The 16,187-nt window shown below is 50.5% G+C and overlaps 19 non-coding genes and 8 pseudogenes across 19 annotated transcripts; all 27 read left to right on the top strand.

The window, feature by feature from the left end:
• Window positions 1–6,371: 6,371 nt before the first annotated feature.
• LOC144940317 (5S ribosomal RNA) lies at window positions 6,372–6,490 on the top strand. The gene has a single exon (XR_013638894.1). It is a non-coding gene; the product is annotated as a 5S ribosomal RNA (ribosomal RNA).
• Window positions 6,491–6,739: 249 nt separating this feature from the next.
• Window positions 6,740–6,858, top strand: LOC144940507 (5S ribosomal RNA). Its single transcript, XR_013639074.1, has one exon. It is a non-coding gene; the product is annotated as a 5S ribosomal RNA (ribosomal RNA).
• A 249-nt stretch (window positions 6,859–7,107) lies between these two features.
• On the top strand, window positions 7,108–7,216 carry LOC144940163 (5S ribosomal RNA; annotated as a pseudogene).
• Window positions 7,217–7,472: 256 nt separating this feature from the next.
• Window positions 7,473–7,591, top strand: LOC144938810 (5S ribosomal RNA). The gene has a single exon (XR_013638018.1). It is a non-coding gene; the product is annotated as a 5S ribosomal RNA (ribosomal RNA).
• Window positions 7,592–7,839: 248 nt separating this feature from the next.
• Window positions 7,840–7,958, top strand: LOC144939493 (5S ribosomal RNA). Its single transcript, XR_013638667.1, has one exon. It is a non-coding gene; the product is annotated as a 5S ribosomal RNA (ribosomal RNA).
• Window positions 7,959–8,208: 250 nt separating this feature from the next.
• LOC144939655 (5S ribosomal RNA) lies at window positions 8,209–8,328 on the top strand (annotated as a pseudogene).
• A 249-nt stretch (window positions 8,329–8,577) lies between these two features.
• Window positions 8,578–8,696, top strand: LOC144938809 (5S ribosomal RNA). Its single transcript, XR_013638017.1, has one exon. It is a non-coding gene; the product is annotated as a 5S ribosomal RNA (ribosomal RNA).
• A 249-nt stretch (window positions 8,697–8,945) lies between these two features.
• On the top strand, window positions 8,946–9,064 carry LOC144939635 (5S ribosomal RNA; annotated as a pseudogene).
• A 256-nt stretch (window positions 9,065–9,320) lies between these two features.
• LOC144938808 (5S ribosomal RNA) lies at window positions 9,321–9,439 on the top strand. Its single transcript, XR_013638016.1, has one exon. It is a non-coding gene; the product is annotated as a 5S ribosomal RNA (ribosomal RNA).
• Window positions 9,440–9,688: 249 nt separating this feature from the next.
• Window positions 9,689–9,807, top strand: LOC144938807 (5S ribosomal RNA). The gene has a single exon (XR_013638015.1). It is a non-coding gene; the product is annotated as a 5S ribosomal RNA (ribosomal RNA).
• Window positions 9,808–10,056: 249 nt separating this feature from the next.
• Window positions 10,057–10,175, top strand: LOC144939380 (5S ribosomal RNA). The gene has a single exon (XR_013638562.1). It is a non-coding gene; the product is annotated as a 5S ribosomal RNA (ribosomal RNA).
• A 249-nt stretch (window positions 10,176–10,424) lies between these two features.
• LOC144938806 (5S ribosomal RNA) lies at window positions 10,425–10,543 on the top strand. The gene has a single exon (XR_013638014.1). It is a non-coding gene; the product is annotated as a 5S ribosomal RNA (ribosomal RNA).
• Window positions 10,544–10,792: 249 nt separating this feature from the next.
• On the top strand, window positions 10,793–10,911 carry LOC144939400 (5S ribosomal RNA). The gene has a single exon (XR_013638580.1). It is a non-coding gene; the product is annotated as a 5S ribosomal RNA (ribosomal RNA).
• A 249-nt stretch (window positions 10,912–11,160) lies between these two features.
• Window positions 11,161–11,279, top strand: LOC144939080 (5S ribosomal RNA). The gene has a single exon (XR_013638278.1). It is a non-coding gene; the product is annotated as a 5S ribosomal RNA (ribosomal RNA).
• A 249-nt stretch (window positions 11,280–11,528) lies between these two features.
• LOC144938955 (5S ribosomal RNA) lies at window positions 11,529–11,647 on the top strand. Its single transcript, XR_013638160.1, has one exon. It is a non-coding gene; the product is annotated as a 5S ribosomal RNA (ribosomal RNA).
• Window positions 11,648–11,895: 248 nt separating this feature from the next.
• On the top strand, window positions 11,896–12,014 carry LOC144939317 (5S ribosomal RNA). Its single transcript, XR_013638504.1, has one exon. It is a non-coding gene; the product is annotated as a 5S ribosomal RNA (ribosomal RNA).
• A 250-nt stretch (window positions 12,015–12,264) lies between these two features.
• LOC144939572 (5S ribosomal RNA) lies at window positions 12,265–12,383 on the top strand (annotated as a pseudogene).
• A 249-nt stretch (window positions 12,384–12,632) lies between these two features.
• Window positions 12,633–12,751, top strand: LOC144939736 (5S ribosomal RNA; annotated as a pseudogene).
• Window positions 12,752–13,001: 250 nt separating this feature from the next.
• Window positions 13,002–13,120, top strand: LOC144939316 (5S ribosomal RNA). Its single transcript, XR_013638503.1, has one exon. It is a non-coding gene; the product is annotated as a 5S ribosomal RNA (ribosomal RNA).
• A 250-nt stretch (window positions 13,121–13,370) lies between these two features.
• Window positions 13,371–13,489, top strand: LOC144939513 (5S ribosomal RNA). The gene has a single exon (XR_013638687.1). It is a non-coding gene; the product is annotated as a 5S ribosomal RNA (ribosomal RNA).
• A 249-nt stretch (window positions 13,490–13,738) lies between these two features.
• On the top strand, window positions 13,739–13,847 carry LOC144940200 (5S ribosomal RNA; annotated as a pseudogene).
• Window positions 13,848–14,096: 249 nt separating this feature from the next.
• LOC144939735 (5S ribosomal RNA) lies at window positions 14,097–14,215 on the top strand (annotated as a pseudogene).
• A 250-nt stretch (window positions 14,216–14,465) lies between these two features.
• LOC144939315 (5S ribosomal RNA) lies at window positions 14,466–14,584 on the top strand. Its single transcript, XR_013638502.1, has one exon. It is a non-coding gene; the product is annotated as a 5S ribosomal RNA (ribosomal RNA).
• A 250-nt stretch (window positions 14,585–14,834) lies between these two features.
• LOC144939593 (5S ribosomal RNA) lies at window positions 14,835–14,953 on the top strand (annotated as a pseudogene).
• A 249-nt stretch (window positions 14,954–15,202) lies between these two features.
• On the top strand, window positions 15,203–15,321 carry LOC144939512 (5S ribosomal RNA). Its single transcript, XR_013638686.1, has one exon. It is a non-coding gene; the product is annotated as a 5S ribosomal RNA (ribosomal RNA).
• Window positions 15,322–15,570: 249 nt separating this feature from the next.
• Window positions 15,571–15,689, top strand: LOC144939078 (5S ribosomal RNA). Its single transcript, XR_013638276.1, has one exon. It is a non-coding gene; the product is annotated as a 5S ribosomal RNA (ribosomal RNA).
• A 249-nt stretch (window positions 15,690–15,938) lies between these two features.
• LOC144938954 (5S ribosomal RNA) lies at window positions 15,939–16,057 on the top strand. Its single transcript, XR_013638159.1, has one exon. It is a non-coding gene; the product is annotated as a 5S ribosomal RNA (ribosomal RNA).
• Window positions 16,058–16,187: the final 130 nt, after the last annotated feature.

Raw genomic sequence — 16,187 nt, 5'->3', positions numbered from 1 at the left:
CGAACCGAGCTTCCCCCCCTAAAGGACACTAAGCATATAATGTAACAGCAAGAACAACAACAACGCAATTAACATCAACGAACGTACAAAAGCATGCAATAAATACAACTGTAAGAAAAAAATAACAAGACAGCAACAATCAACGAAACGTAAGCGATTTGGAACGTGTGCGGGTCGCCGGCCCGTCCCGGACGGTCGGCGGCCCACTCGCAGAACGGGAACGCGATGAAAGTCGAGGAATGACAGGGGGTAATCCCCCTGTCGCATCTGGAAGTCCACCGACGTCCCGTGTCCCTAAAGAGTTAGTCTTGGGCTTGTCCTGTGACCGTGCCCGCAGCTGGGTCGGAAGGGCTGCAGGGCTCGAAGGTCCCGCAGACCTGGCAGGCGTCCTCCGAGCAGGGCCCCTCGTCCCCCGCAATGTCACGGCCGGCCTGTCTGGAACAGGTACGACAGGCGCTCTAGCGAGATCAATGGACGCAGGCAGGGGAGAGTCAGCAGCAACAGACCCCGGCAAGGCAACATTGGGGGATGACGCATCATGTAAGGGAGCAACATATGGTTTCAAGCGCGACATATGCACAACCCAGCGACGAGACCCAATCTGGACGCGTGCTGACTGTGGGTTGGGAACCGCAATGAGGCGTACGGGACCATGCCAGGGTTTGTGCAATTTCGGCGAGGTCCCCGGACGTACCTGTGGACAATGAAGCCAGGCTAGGTCCCCAACCTTCCAAGGGCACTCCCCCTCAGACCGTCGCGCATATCGCTCGTTCCGGGCCTGGGCTTTGGCCGTAGCCACGCGGGCATTCTCCCGCGCCTCCGTGACTCGGCGAACCGTGTCCTGAATGTATTCAGGAAGTGGTTTACGAGGTCCCTTCACCCCAGTTCCCAATTGCACATCCACCGGCGGCACGTTTTCCCGACCATACATAAGGTAAAACGGCGAATATCCTGTAGCCGCATGAGGCGTCATCCTGTACGCCGAAAGCACCCCGGGGATGTGCAGATCCCAATCTGATTGTTGTTCACTCACGGTGTGGCAAAGCATGGCAGACAATGTCCTGTTCAGCCGTTCAACCATACCATCCGTCTGCGGATGGTATGGGGATGTCCGTACTTTCTTAGTCCCAAGGCCCGCGCACACTTCCGCCAATAATTTAGAAGAGAAATTCCTGCCCTGGTCCGTGAGGAGTCTCTCAGGCGCCCCCTTATCCATAATATACCCAAACAAAAAGGCGTCGGTAATGGCCGCGGCCGACTGATCGGGCAACGGCCAGGCCATCGGCCAACGGGAGAGGTACTCAACCCCTACCAGCAAATATTTATTACCCCTCGCCGATGGTGGAAAAGGTCCCAATATGTCCAGCGCCACCAATTCATTGACTCGAGACACCTGAATCGACTGGAGAGGTGGCACGTAAGGATGTTTCGGCGGCTTACGTTGTGCACACGCAGGGCACGCGCGCACGTGCCCTACGACATCTGTCGCCATGCCGTGCCAAAAATAATGACGTTGCAACGTCAACAAGGTCTTCTGCACCCCTAAATGTAAGAGAGTGTCACAATGGAGGGTTCTAATCAACTCGAACCGCAAGGACGTTGGTACCACCAGGCGCCAACGTTCCTGGAACCCCTCCCGCCACATAAGCAGACCATCTCGGAGAGCGGTTTGCGGCCCCACAGCCGTACTCGGACTCCCATTGTCCTTAGCAGACCGCTTCCGCAAGGACACCAATGACTCATCCATCATCTGTTCCCGGATCCAGACAGACCGCGGCAGATTCAAAACCCCGTCAGCCGGTCCCGGTTCCATCGGAGCGTCCGACTTCTCGACGGCCAACGTGAGCGGCTGAGGGGGGTTTGGAATCGGCGAACACCTATGCGTCCCCGACTCACATTTACAAGGGGCGCGCCGCGGTAATCTGGAAAGTGCGTCAGCGTTCGCATGGCGCACTCCCTTCCGATGTTGAATTTGGAAGGAAAATTCCTGTAGCGTGTCCAACCAACGTGCCAACTGTCCGGATGGCTGGTCAATTTTAAGGGCATATTGCAAGGCCGCATGATCCGTACGCACAATAAAAGAACGACCATAAAGGTATGGTCGAAATTGCCGTAGGAAAAAAACAACCGCCAATAGTTCTCTGCGAGTGACACAGTAGCGGGTTTCCGCAGGAGACAAGACTCGGCTACCATACGCCACGACACGCTCTACACCCCCTTTAGACTGTGATAACACCGCCCCAATACCTGTGTCACTCGCGTCCGTATCAAGAATGAATGGGTGATCGAAATCGGGATAATCCAATGTTGGGGCCGTGGCCAATAGATCACGCAGACTCCAAAAGGCCGCCTCCTCCGGCTGTCCCCAAACAAACTTCCGTCCTTTACCCGTAAGGAGATGCAAAGGCCTCGCAATCGTCGCAAAACCCGGCACGAATCTTCGGTAATACGAGGCAAATCCCAAAAACCGCCGAACATCCCCCACGGTGGCCGGAGTCGGCCAATCCCGGACGCACGCCGTCTTTTCCGGATCCGTGGACACTCCCTCAGCGCTCACAATGTGCCCCAAATAGCGGACGGACCGTTGCAGTAGGTGACATTTCTTTGGTTTGAATTTCAATTTGGCAGAACGCATCCTCGTGAACACTGTCTCCAGCCGCGTCAAATGCTCATCAAATGTGCGGCTGAAGACAATGATATCGTCCAAATATATAAGACATGTCTCCCACTGCAACCCCGTCAAAACGAGCTCCATCAATCTTTGAAATGTAGCAGGGGCCGCATTTAATCCCATCGGGAGACAGTTGAATTGAAATAACCCCTGCGGCGTACGGAATGCGGTTTTCTCCCGTGAGGACTCGTCAAGGGGAAGCTGCCAAAATCCCGAAGAGAGGTCCAGTGTGGAAAAGAACTTAGCCCCCGACAATGCGTCGAGGGAGTCATCCATACGCGGCAGGGGGTACGCATCTGCCACCGATATCTTATTCAATTTGCGGAAATCAACACAAAATCGCAATTTGCCATCCTTCTTCTTAACCAAGACGACTGGAGCGCCCCATGGGCTGTTAGATGGCGATATAATGTCCGCAGCCAACATGTCTTCCACTGCCCCCCGTACGTGTTCTCGTTCCGCAGGACTCATCCGATGCGAATTTAATCGAATAGGGGCAGCATCGCCCGTCTCAATGTGATGGTAAAGCAAGGAAGTGCGGCCCAAATCCAAATCATCGGAGCTGAACACATCGGAATATGTCAACAACAATTTACGCAGCGCACCACGTTGCTCCATGGACAGGGAAGAATTTTCGTCACATAAATGAGCAACCCAACGATCATCCGAACTCCTTGGCTCGGAAACCCCAGCAACAACTCCCCGGCTATGTGGACAATCATGGGTCGCAAACGCCGTAGTGGCATGTGCCACAACCGTACCGGCCGGGACACGGACGTTTTCCCCCCCCGCATTAAGCACCTGTAAAAATGGTAATTGATCCGGCCGGACGATGGTCTGTGCCCCCACTAACGCCAACCCGGTTGTTATCGTGGCGGACGGTGACAACAAGACCCCTACTGCTCCTAGCCGATCAGGCAGGGGCTTCCGATACCGCAAGGGTATAAGCATCTGTGTACCAGGTGGGATGTCCACAGATGCGACGGACAGCGCCTGCACTTGTACGGCCGAAGCAGGTCGCCCCCAGGGCGACGGCAGAAACGAGATTTGACGGCCCCCCGGCAGTTCAATACAATTCTCATTGATTTTGATCAAAATGGGCATCTTAGCCAAAAAATCGGTGCCTAACAAACAAGGAACCGCCAAAGATCTCGATATCAACACAACACCCGAGGCCGACACATCCCCAATAGATATCTTAGCATCCACCTGACCCACGATACCCATGCTACCCCCGTTCGCAGCGACGCACGACCCATAAACCGGACGCACAGCCCCCGACGGAATGCCCAACAGATGGAAAATGACATCCGATATAATAGTCGCAGACGCTCCTGAGTCAACCAAAATGCGCACGTCCACACCTTGTATGGACCCCGGTACAGTGGACGAACCCGTAGCGGCCGCGACAACTCTCCGTGCCAATTTGCGCCACTGCGTAACTGAATGAAAAGGCCCCGTCGATGGCCTTTCTTTAACAACAACAATAGGATCGCGCAACACAGGTGGTGGGTGAGGTGGAAAGCCTTGCCGAGTGTCTGGTGCGTGCCGACATGCCTGTTTCGGAGGATCTTTAGCCGACTTGACCGGTGCCGAGGCCTCCTGCTGCGGCGGAGCCGGGAAGCGGGCCCAGCAGTCTCTGGCGTAGTGGCCCTTACGCCCGCAGCGGAAACATTCGGCCTCGTTGCGCCGAAGCGCAGGCCTCGCCTCCTGACGGCCCCGTTCTGGTAGCACCCCGCGCGGTCTCGGCCCGCCGCGTCCCGTCCATGGAGCGGAGGCGGCCGTCAGTTGTTGAGGGCCCCGGTCATCCGGAACATAGACGGCCTGCGCAGGGTTCCACCCCAGCGCCTCCCCTTCTTTGACGGGCCCCCCCGTCCACGCCGTCACTTGTTTCCAGCGACGGAGGTTGAATTGCGCATCGAGACACTTAGCAGCCATCCGGGAAGTTAGCTTCTCATGCCCACACACAGGCATGGGGATCCCTAGCTCCCGAGACAGCTCCAACATTTTCCCTAATATGAGAGGCTCAAGCAGGTCCTGTGGCGTCTCAGGATAAGCTGCCATGGCCAGCTCCAGCACCGCACCCCTGAACGCCACGGGCGACTCCTCTGGTGCTCGTTGTCGTTGAGCGAATCGCCGATGCGCATCATCTGGTGGCTCATAAGCATCGGCCATTTCTTGAAAAACACCACATAAAGTTGCCTTCTTATCGGTCGCTATGGAACGGAAGAATCGGACAGATTCGTCGTCCAGGAGAGTCGGCAACACCTCCAAAGCCTCCGCATCGGTCCATCTTGCTGTGCGTACCGCCGCCAAGAAGCGGCAGGCGAACGCGCTCCAGTCCCCACCGACGGAAAATTCTTTAACCGTTGTAAGGTGGCGACTCCGACTCCTCTTCCCGCCGTCTTCCAATGGTGGTGGTTGTGATGGCAAATTCAAAATGGCGTCGGCCCGCGGCGTGGCCAAGATGGCGGTTTGGCGCCACGGAGCGCGCAAAATGGCGGCCTCTTGCCGCGTGGGCAATGGCGGCGGCAGGACAGGCAACGTGGCGGCCCGCGGAGCACCACTTGCATCATCCATCGTCCCTGGCGCGACGAGATGGCATAGATGCGCCAGGACGTCCTTAAGTGCCTCCAGTTGTACCGCCATCGCTTGCCATCGTTGATCCGCGTCTGATGATGTCGACGGACCCGCCACCGCGCCAACATCCTCCACTTCCGTTCCCGTGGTCGCCTCAGCCGGGCTCTCCTCCACCACCCCAACAGGATCCGTGGTTGGGGGGAGTTCGTCGTCGTCGGACGAAGAAGCCGATGCAGGCGCCGGATTAACTTTCTTCCTCACTTGTTTCGACATGCCGTTGCACTTCCGACACCAGTGTAATAAACGACTGGACCACGATGTCTGGCTCAGTGTCCTTTATTATTCGGTTCGTGCTGTACACCCACACGGCTGTCTTTACTCTGTAGCTTCTCCACGGTGCTGACTCCAATGTCGGCCCGATCCACAACAGCAGCTCCGCTGCTGTTTCTCTCACACAGCCCCCCTTGGCTGTACTCGCTGCTGCTCTTCTCCCTCCGCAGCTCTCACAGCTTCTTGCTCTCTCTCTCTCTCTCCGCAGCTCCTCCTGGCAGCCACACCGCTGCCTCTAACACGCAGCCCTCCTGGCTGTCTCCTCCGTAGCTGCACACCACTCCGCAGCTTCCTCTTATCTTCGGGGTTGGCTCCCGATGGCCGTCGGCGCCCCCCCCTCTCCACACTTGCCCGCGTGGCCTCACTCTTTTCCGCTCACACCCCGACTGCCTTCCCCTTCCGGTTTACCCGCTTAAGGCCCCCGAACCTTCCCCCCACGTCACATGACTCCACCCCCCGTGACGTCACCTCCGGAAGGTCGCTTACGCCCGCATTACACTTATATGGGAGACTGCCTGGGAATACCAGGTGTTGTAGGCTTTTGCATTTTCGCATCTGGATGGGTCGCGTTTTACTCTTCAATTCACCCAGTCAGTTCACCTGGCAATTGCACGTGGATATGGTTGTACTGCATTGGGATCAATATTTTCTTGTAAAAGACCGTTTAATGCCACTCTTTCGGGGCTCAACCAGGAGTCCAGAATAAACGTTTTCATGAGTGTTGACCTCCTGCAGTAGAGTTGAATCTTGATTTTTACAAATGAATGTGCGTCAGGTCTCTGCAAGTATGGCCTACGACCATATCACCCTGAATGCGCCCGATCTCGTCTGATCTCGGAAGCTAAGCAGGGTCGAGCCTGGTTAGTACTTGGATGGGAGACTGCCTGGGAATACCAGGTGTTGTAGGCTTTTGCATTTTCGTATCTGGATGGGACCCGTTTTACTCTTCAATTCACCCAGTCAGTTCACCTGCTAATTGCACGCGGATATGGTGTACTGCATTGGGATCAAGATTTTCTTGTAAAAGACGGTTTAATGCAACTCTTTCGGGGCTCAACCAGGAGTCCAGAATAAACGTTTTCATGAGTGTTGACCTCCCCCAGTAGAGTTGAATCTTGATTTTTACAAATGAATGTGCGTCAGGTCTTTGCAAGTATGGCCTACGACCATATCACCCTGAATGCGCCCGATCTCGTCTGATCTCGGAAGCTAAGTAGGGTCGAGCCTGGTTAGTACTTGGATGGGAGACTGCTTGGGAATACCAGGTGTTGTAGGCTTTTGCATTTTCGTATCTGGATGGGTCGCGTTTTACTCTTCAATTCACCCAGTCAGTTCACCTGCCAATTGCACGCGGATATGGTGTACTGCATTGGGATCAAGATTTTCTTGTAAAAGACCGTTTAATGCCACTCTTTCGGGGCTCAACCAGGAGTCCAGAATAAACGTTTTCATGAGTGTTGACCTCTCGCAGTAGAGTTGAATCTTGATTTTTACATTTGTATGTGCGTCAGGTCTCTGCAAGTATGTCCTACGACCATATCACCCTGAATGCGCCCGATCTCGGAAGCTAAGCAGGGTCGAGCCTGGTTAGTATATGGATGGGAGACTGCCTGGGAATGCCAGTTGTTGTAGGCTTTTGCATTTTCGTATCTGGATGGGTCGCGTTTTACTCTTCAATTCACCCAGTCAGTTCACCTGCCAATTGCACGCGGATATGGTGTACTGCATTGGGATCAATATTTTCTTGTAAAAGACCGTTTAACGTTTAATGCCACTCTTTCGGGGCTCAACCAGGGGTCCAGAATAAACGTTTTCATGAGTGTTGACCTCCCGCAGTAGAGTTGAATCTTGATTTTAACATATGAATGTGCGTCAGGTCTCTGCAACTATGGCCTACGACCATATCACCCTGAATGCGCCCGATCTCGTCTGATCTTGGAAGCTAAGCAGGGTCGAGCCTGGTGAGTACTTGGATGGGAGACTGCCTGGGAATACCAGGTGTTGTAGGCTTTTGCATTCTCGCATCTGGATGGGTCGCGTTTAACTCTTCAATTCACCCAGTCAGTTCACCTGCCAATTGCACGTGGATATGGTGTATTGCATTGGGATCAAGATTTTATTGTAAAAGACCGTTTAATGCCACTCTTTCGGGGCTCAACCAGGAGTCCAGAATAAACGTTTCATGAGTGTTGACCTCCCGCAGTAGAGTTGAATCTTGATTTTTACATGTGAATGTGCGTCAGGTTTCTGCAAGTATGGCGTACGACCATATCACCCTGAATGCGCCCGATCTCGTCTGATCTCGGAAGCTAAGCAGCGTAGAGCCTGGTTAGTACTTATATGGGAGACTGCCTGGGAATAACAGGTGTTGTAGGCTTTTGCATTTTCGCATCTGGATGGGTCGCGTTTTACTCTTCAATTCACCCAGTCAGTTCACCTGGCAATTGCACGTGGATATGGTTGTACTGCATTGGGATCAATATTTTCTTGTAAAAGACCGTTTAATGCCACTCTTTCGGGGCTCAACCAGGGGTCCAGAATAAACGTTTTCATGAGTGTTGACCTCCCGCAGTAGAGTTGAATCTTGATTTTAACATATGAATGTGCGTCAGGTCTCTGCAAGTATGGCCTACGACCATATCACCCTGAATGCGCCCGATCTCGTCTGATCTTGGAAGCTAAGCAGTGTCGGAGCCTGGTGAGTACTTGGATGGGATACTGCCTGGGAATACCAGGTGTTGTAGGCTTTTGCATTTTCGTATCTGGATGGGTCGCGTTTTACTCTTCAATTCACCCAGTCAGTTCACCTGCCAATTGCACGCGGATATGGTGTACTGCATTGGGATCAATATTTTCTTGTAAATGACCGTTTAATGCCACTCTTTCGGGGCTCAACCATTAGTCCAGAATAAACGTTTTCATGAGTGTTGACCTCCTGCAGTAGAGTTGAATCTTGATTTTTACAAATGAATGTGCGTCAGGTCTCTGCAAGTATGGCCTACGACCATATCACCCTGAATGCGCCCGATCTCGTCTGATCTTGGAAGCTAAGCAGGGTCGAGCCTGGTGAGTACTTGGATGGGAGACTGCCTGGGAATACCAGGTGTTGTAGGCTTTTGCATTTTCGTATCTGGATGGGTCGCGTTTTACTCTTCAATTCACCCAGTCAGTTCACCTGCCAATTGCACGCGGATATGGTGTACTGCATTGGGATCAAGATTTTCTTGTAAAATACCGTTTAATGCCACTCTTTCGGGGCTCAACCAGGAGTCCAGAATAAACGTTTTCATGAGTGTTGACCACCTGCTGTAGAGTTGAATCTTGATTTTTACAAATGAATGTGCGTCAGGTCTCTGCAAGTATGGCCTACGACCATATCACCCTGAATGCGCCCGATCTCGTCTGATCTTGGAAGCTAAGCAGGGTCGAGCCTGGTGATTACTTGGATGGAAGACTGCCTGGGAATACCAGGTGTTGCAGGCTTTTGCATTTTCGTATCTGGATGAGTCGCGTTTTACTCTTCAATTCACCCAGTCAGTTCACCTGCCAATTGCACGCGGATATGGTGTACTGCATTGGGATCAATATTTTATTGTAAAAGACCGTTTAACGTTTAATGCCACTCTTTCGGGGCTCAACCAGGGGTCCAGAATAAACGTTTTCATGAGTGTTGACCTCCCGCAGTAGAGTTGAATCTTGATTTTAACCTATGAATGTGCGTCAGGTCTCTGCAAGTATGGCCTACGACCATATCACCCTGAATGCGCCCGATCTCGTCTGATCTTGGAAGCTAAGCAGGGTCGAGCCTGGTGAGTACTTGGATGGGAGACTGCCTGGGAATACCAGGTGTTGTAGGCTTTTGCATTTTCGTATCTGTATGGGTCGCGTTTTACTCTTCAATTCACCCAGTCAGTTCACCTGCCAATTGCACGCGGATATGGTGTACTGCATTGGGATCAAGATTTTCTTGTAAAAGACCGTTTAATGCCACTCTTTCGGGGCTCAACCATTAGTCCAGAATAAACGTTTTCATGAGTGTTGACCTCCTGCAGTAGAGTTGAATCTTGATTTTTACAAATGAATGTGCGTCAGGTCTCTGCAAGTATGGCCTACGACCATATCACCCTGAATGCGCCCGATCTCGTCTGATCTTGGAAGCTAAGCAGGGTCGAGCCTGGTGAGTACTTGGATGGGAGACTGCCTGGGAATACCAGGTGTTGTAGGCTTTTGCATTTTCGTATCTGGATGGGTCGCGTTTTACTCTTCAATTCACCCAGTCAGTTCACCTGCCAATTGCACGCGGATATGGTGTACTGCATTGGGATCAAGATTTTCTTGTAAAATACCGTTTAATGCCACTCTTTCGGGGCTCAACCAGGAGTCCAGAATAAACGTTTTCATGAGTGTTGACCACCTGCAGTAGAGTTGAATCTTGATTTTTACAAATGAATGTGCGTCAGGTCTCTGCAAGTATGGCCTACGACCATATCACCCTGAATGCGCCCGATCTCGTCTGATCTTGGAAGCTAAGCAGGGTCGAGCCTGGTGAGTACTTGGATGGAAGACTGCCTGGGAATACCAGGTGTTGCAGGCTTTTGCATTTTCGTATCTGGATGAGTCGCGTTTTACTCTTCAATTCACCCAGTCAGTTCACCTGCCAATTGCACGCGGATATGGTGTACTGCATTGGGATCAATATTTTCTTGTAAAAGACCGTTTAATGCCACTCTTTCGGGGCTCAACCAGGAGTCCAGAATAAACGTTTTCATGAGTGTTGACCTCCCGCAGTAGAGTTTAATCTTGATTTTAACATATGGATGTGCGTCAGGTCTCTGCAAGTATGGCCTACGACCATATCACCCTGAATGCGCCCGATCTCGTCTGATCTTGGAAGCTAAGCAGGGTCGAGCCTGGTGAGTACTTGGATGGGAGACTGCCTGGGAATACCAGGTGTTGTAGGCTTTTGCATTTTCGTATCTGGATGGGTCGCGTTTTACTCTTCAATTCACCCAGTCAGTTCACCTGCCAATTGCACGCGGATATGGTGTACTGCATTGGGATCAAGATTTTCTTGTAAAAAACCGTTTAATGCCACTCTTTCGGGGCTCAACCAGGAGTCCAGAATAAACGTTTTCATGAGTGTTGACCTCCTGCAGTAGAGTTGAATCTTGATTTTTACAAATGATTGTGCGTCAGGTCTCTGCAAGTATGGGCTACGACCATATCACCCTGAATGCGCCCGATCTCGTCTGATCTCGGAAGCTAAGCCGGGTCGAGCCTGGTGAGTACTTGGATGGAAGACTGCCTGGGAATACCAGGTGTTGTAGGCTTTTGCATTTTCGTATCTGGATGGGTCGCGTTTTAGTCTTCAATTCACCCAGCCAGTTCACCTGCCAATTGCACGCGGATATGGTGTACTGCATTGGGATCAAGATTTTCTTGTAAAAGACCGTTTAATGCCACTCTTTCGGGGCTCAACCAGGAGTCCAGAATAAACGTTTTCATGAGTGTTGACCTCCCGCAGTAGAGTTGAATCTTGATTTTAACATATGAATGTGCGTCAGGTCTCTGCAAGTATGGCCTACGACCATATCACCCTGAATGCGCCCGATCTCCTTTGATCTCGAAAGCTAAGCAGGGTCGAGCCTGGTTAGTACTTGGATTGGAGACTGCCTGGGAATACCAGGTGTTGTAGGCTTTTGCATTCTCGCATCTGGATGGGTCGCGATTAACTCTTCAATTCACCCAGTCAGTTCACCTGCCAATTGCACGTGGATATGGTGTACTGCATTGGGATCAAGATTTTATTGTAAAAGACCGTTTAATGCCACTCTTTCGGGGCTCAAACAGGAGTCCAGAATAAACGTTTTCATGAGTGTTGACCTCCCGCAGTAGAGTTGAATCTTGATTTTAACATATGAATGTGCGTCAGGTCTCTGCAAGTATGGCCTACGACCATATCACCCTGAATTCGCCCGATCTCATTTGATCTCGAAAGCTAAGCAGGGTCGAGCCAGGTTAGTACTTGGATTGGAGACTGCCTGGGAATACCAGGTGTTGTAGGCTTTTGCATTCTCGCATCTGGATGGGTCGCGTTTAACTCTTCAATTCACCCAGTCAGTTCACCTGCCAATTGCACGTGGATATGGTGTACTGCATTGGGATCAAGATTTTATTGTAAAAGACCGTTTAATGCCACTCTTTCGGGACTCAACCAGAAGTCCAGAATAAACGTTTCATGAGTGTTGACCTCCCGCAGTAGAGTTGAATCTTGATTTTTACATGTGAATGTGCGTCAGGTTTCTGCAAGTATGGCGTACGACCATATCACCCTGAATGCGCCCGATCTCGTCTGATCTCGGAAGCTAAGCAGCGTAGAGCCTGGTTAGTACTTATATGGGAGACTGCCTGGGAATACCAGGTGTTGTAGGCTTTTGCATTTTCGCTTCTGGATGGGTCGCGTTTTACTCTTCAATTCACCCAGTCAGTTCACCTGCCAATTGCACGTGGATATGGTTGTACTGCATTGGGATCAATATTTTCTTGTAAAAGACCGTTTAATGCCACTCTTTCGGGGCTCAATCAGGAGTCCAGAATAAACGTTTTCATGAGTGTTGACCTCCCGCAGTAGAGTTGAATCTTGATTTTTACATATGTATGTGCGTCAGGTCTCTGCAAGTATGGCCTACGACCATATCACCCTGAATGCGCCCGATCTCCTTTGATCTCGGAAGCTAAGCAGGGTCGAGCCTGGTGAGTGCTTGGATGGGAGAATGCCTGGGAATACCAGGTGTTGTAGGCTTTTGCATTTTCGTATCTGGATGGGTCGCGTTTTACTCTTCAATTCACCCAGTCAGTTCACCTGCCAATTGCACGCGGATATGGTGTACTGCATTGGGATCAAGATTTTCTTGTAAAAGACCGTTTAATGCCACTCTTTCGGGGCTCAACCAGGAGTCCAGAATAAACGTTTTCATGAGTGTTGACCTCCTGCAGTAGAGTTGAATCTTGATTTTTACAAATGAATGTGCGTCAGGTCTCTGCAAGTATTTCGTACGACCATATCACCCTGAATGCGCCCGATCTCGTCTGATCTCGGAAGCTAAGCAGCTTAGAGCCTGGTTAGTACTTATATGGGAGACTGCCTGGGAATACCAGGTGTTGTAGGCTTTTGCATTTTCGCTTCTGGATGCGTTGCGTTTTACTCTTCAATTCACCCAGTCAGTTCACCTGCCAATTGCACGTGGATATGGTTGTACTGCATTGGGATCAATATTTTCTTGTAAAAGACTGTTTAATGCCACTCTTTCGGGGCTCAATCAGGAGTCCAGAATAAACGTTTTCATGAGTGTTGACCTCCCGCAGTAGAGTTGAATCTTGATTTTTACATGTGAATGTGCGTCAGGTTTCTGCAAGTATGGCGTACGACCATATCACCCTGAATGCGCCCGATCTCGTCTGATCTCGGAAGCTAAGCAGCGTAGAGCCTGGTTAGTACTTATATGGGAGACTGCCTGGGAATACCAGGTGTTGTAGGCTTTTGCATTTTCGCTTCTGGATGGGTCGCGTTTTACTCTTCAATTCACCCAGTCAGTTCACCTGCCAATTGCACGTGGATATGGTTGTACTGCATTGGGATCAATATTTTCTTGTAAAAGACCGTTTAATGCCACTCTTTCGGGGCTCAACCAGGAGTCCAGAATAAACGTTTTCATGAGTGTTGACCTCCCGCAGTAGAGTTGAATCTTGATTTTAACATATGAATGTGCGTCAGGTCTCTGCAAGTATGGCCTACGACAATATCACCCTGAATGCGCCCGATCTCGTCTGATCTTGGAAGCTAAGCCGGGTCGAGCCTGGTGAGTACTTGGATGGAAGACTGCCTGGGAATACCAGGTGTTGTAGGCTTTTGCATTTTCGTATCTGGATGGGTCGCGTTTTAGTCTTCAATTCACCCAGCCAGTTCACCTGCCAATTGCACGCGGATATGGTGTACTGCATTGGGATCAATATTTTCTTGTAAAAGACCGTTTAATGCCACTCTTTCGGGGCTCAACCAGGAGTCCAGAATAAACGTTTTCATGAGTGTTGCCCTCCCGCAGTAGAGTTGAATCTTGATTTTAACATATGAATGTGCGTCAGATCACTGCAAGTATGGCCTACGACCTTATCACCCTGAATGCGCCTGATCTTGGAAGCTAAGCAGGGTCGAGCCTGGTGAGTGCTTGGATGGGAGAATGCCTGGGAATACCAGGTGTTGTAGGCTTTTGCATTTTCGTATCTGGATGGGTCGCGTTTTACTCTTCAATTCACCCAGTCAGTTCACCTGCCAATTGCACGCGGATATGGTGTACTGCATTGGGATCAAGATTTTCTTGTAAAAGACCGTTTAATGCCACTCTTTCGGGGCTCAACCAGGAGTCCAGAATAAACGTTTTCATGAGTGTTGACCTCCTGCAGTAGAGTTGAATCTTGATTTTTACAAATGAATGTGCGTCAGGTCTCTGCAAGTATTTCGTACGACCATATCACCCTGAATGCGCCCGATCTCGTCTGATCTCGGAAGCTAAGCAGCTTAGAGCCTGGTTAGTACTTATATGGGAGACTGCCTGGGAATACCAGGTGTTGTAGGCTTTTGCATTTTCGCTTCTGGATGGGTTGCGTTTTACTCTTCAATTCACCCAGTCAGTTCACCTGCCAATTGCACGTGGATATGGTTGTACTGCATTGGGATCAATATTTTCTTGTAAAAGACTGTTTAATGCCACTCTTTCGGGGCTCAATCAGGAGTCCAGAATAAACGTTTTCATGAGTGTTGACCTCCCGCAGTAGAGTTGAATCTTGATTTTTACATGTGAATGTGCGTCAGGTTTCTGCAAGTATGGCGTACGACCATATCACCCTGAATGCGCCCGATCTCGTCTGATCTCGGAAGCTAAGCAGCGTAGAGCCTGGTTAGTACTTATATGGGAGACTGCCTGGGAATACCAGGTGTTGTAGGCTTTTGCATTTTCGCTTCTGGATGGGTCGCGTTTTACTCTTCAATTCACCCAGTCAGTTCACCTGCCAATTGCACGTGGATATGGTTGTACTGCATTGGGATCAATATTTTCTTGTAAAAGACCGTTTAATGCCACTCTTTCGGGGCTCAATCAGGAGTCCAGAATAAACGTTTTCATGAGTGTTGACCACCTGCAGTAGAGTTGAATCTTGATTTTTACAAATGAATGTGCGTCAGGTCTCTGCAAGTATGGCCTACGACCATATCACCCTGAATGCGCCTGATCTCGTCTGATCTCGGAAGCTAAGCAGGATCGAGCCTGGTTAGTACTTGGATGGGAGACTGCCTGGGTATACCAGTTGTTGTAGGCTTTTGCATTTTCGTATCTGGATGGGTCGCGTTTTACTCTTCAATTCACCCAGTCAGTTCACCTGCCAATTGCACGCGGATATGGTGTACTGCATTGGGATCAATATTTTCTTGTAAAAGACCGTTTAATGCCACTCTTTCGGGGCTCAACCAGGAGTCCAGAATAAACGTTTTCATGAGTGTTGACCTCCCGCAGTAGAGTTGAATCTTGATTTTAACATATGAATGTGCGTCAGGTCTCTGCAAGTATGGCCTACGACAATATCACCCTGAATGCGCCCGATCTCGTCTGATCTTGGAAGCTAAGCCGGGTCGAGCCTGGTGAGTACTTGGATGGAAGACTGCCTGGGAATACCAGGTGTTGTAGGCTTTTGCATTTTCGTATCTGGATGGGTCGCGTTTTAGTCTTCAATTCACCCAGCCAGTTCACCTGCCAATTGCACGCGGATATGGTGTACTGCATTGGGATCAAGATTTTCTTGTAAAAGACCGTTTAATGCCACTCTTTCGGGGCTCAACCAGGAGTCCAGAATAAACGTTTTCATGAGTGTTGACCTCCCGCAGTAGAGTTGAATCTTGATTTTAACATATGAATGTGCGTCAGGTCTCTGCAAGTATGGCCTACGACCATATCACCCTGAATGCGCCCGATCTCCTTTGATCTCGAAAGCTAAGCAGGGTCGAGCCTGGTTAGTACTTGGATTGGAGACTGCCTGGGAATACCAGGTGTTGTAGGCTTTTGCATTCTCGCATCTGGATGGGTCGCGTTTAACTCTTCAATTCACCCAGTCAGTTCACCTGCCAATTGCACGTGGATATGGTGTACTGCATTGGGATCAAGATTTTATTGTAAAAGACCGTTTAATGCCACTCTTTCGGGGCTCAACCAGGAGTCCAGAATAAACGTTTTCATGAGTGTTGACCTCCCGCAGTAGAGTTGAATCTTGATTTTAACATATGAATGTGCGTCAGGTCTCTGCAAGTATGGCCTACGACCATATCACCCTGAATTCGCCCGATCTCATTTGATCTCGAAAGCTAAGCAGGGTCGAGCCAGGTTAGTACTTGGATTGGAGACTGCCTGGGAATACCAGGTGTTGTAGGCTTTTGCATTCTCGCATCTGGATGGGTCGCGTTTAACTCTTCAATTCACCCAGTCAGTTCACCTGCCAATTGCACGTGTATATGGTTGTACTGCATTGGGATCAATATTTTCTTGTAAAAGACCGTTTAATG

Source organism: Lampetra fluviatilis, chromosome 22 (genome assembly GCF_964198595.1).
Source record: "Lampetra fluviatilis chromosome 22, kcLamFluv1.1, whole genome shotgun sequence".
Taxonomy (NCBI): domain Eukaryota; kingdom Metazoa; phylum Chordata; class Hyperoartia; order Petromyzontiformes; family Petromyzontidae; genus Lampetra; species Lampetra fluviatilis.
The sequence above is the reverse complement of the archived record's forward strand: the minus strand, read 5'-3'. Positions and strand labels throughout refer to the sequence as shown.